Source organism: Octodon degus, unplaced genomic scaffold (genome assembly GCF_000260255.1).
Source record: "Octodon degus isolate 3935 unplaced genomic scaffold, OctDeg1.0 scaffold00105, whole genome shotgun sequence".
Taxonomy (NCBI): Eukaryota; Metazoa; Chordata; class Mammalia; order Rodentia; family Octodontidae; genus Octodon; species Octodon degus.
The window spans coordinates 9133750-9134956 of record NW_004524681.1 but is presented as its reverse complement, the minus strand read 5'-3'; positions in this window follow the sequence as shown (position 1 = coordinate 9134956).

Below are 1207 nucleotides of genomic sequence, written 5' to 3'. Positions count from 1 at the left end.
GTGTTTACTTCCCGCTGTGGGCTTGGGTTATGCCACGCGGCCATCATCTTCCCCACAATCACGCTCAAAATGCGAAGGGGTCTTAGGTCACTCCTTAGCCTTTCATTTCCTGGAGATATGTGCATACACATTACATGTAATATATAAATAAGTAAATATACACATGCACCCTTTACATATTAAGATGCTTATCATGTCTCTGTAAAGTCTTCTCTTTCCTAACTGTATCCTCAGAACTGCTCAGATCTGGGACACAAGACACTTTCTGAGGTACAGGCATCATGACCAGCGCTTTATTTACATCTTCAGAGCTCAGGATTTTTTAAGGATATTTCAGAAAACGTAAACTTACTGAAAAGAGAATAGCCTTGATGAGATTAAGAAAATAAGAAGAGTGACTTAGCCTTTGGGGACCTCTTCCTGCTGTGTGTACTATTTATTTACACTTCTTGAGTTTTTCCTGGAAAACACAGCAGAGGTTAGGTGAGTTACCGCGAGATCTAAAAGTTCCTCGCACACTGGGACAGTAAGTTCAGATAGAATAAGGCCCGGAATTAGCATAGGTCTTAAGGTCCCAGAATGAGAGTATTTTACCTTGCATAAAAGAAACAGCCACCTCCCCACAACTTAGGGATTCTGTCCACAGTATTTTCTTTTTCTTTTTTTCGGTACTGGGGACTCACATAGGTTTTCGCACTGAGCTACATTATCTCACAAATTTGTGTTGCAGCGATGGTGGCAACAGCGCTGGGAAGATGTAGTGCTACTAAAACAATGCAATTCTCTTGCCTTTGAATATCGGTCGTTCTTTTAGATGACAATTAAAGATTGGGAATAAATTTCTTTTTTTTTTAATTTCCGAATTTAGTTCAACTTATAATACCACATTTCCAAGAAAAATGAATCTTTTAAATTAAAGAAATGTAAATAAAATCATACTAAGATACACAAAAATGAAATTGTCCAAAACTTATTGTAAAGAAAAAAATTATTAAAGCATATACATAAAAATATTAGCTATGGAAAAACAAAATTAAACAGCATCTTATTCCACATTAGAAAGAAAAAAAAGGACCAAGTGTGTAAGAAACTAGATTAATTAAAGGACTGAAAGAAAAGATCTGTCCTCTTTGAATTTTATACTTAGCAAACATACCTTTGAAAACTAAAAGTAAGATTTTCTAGTTATACAAACTTGAAATATTTT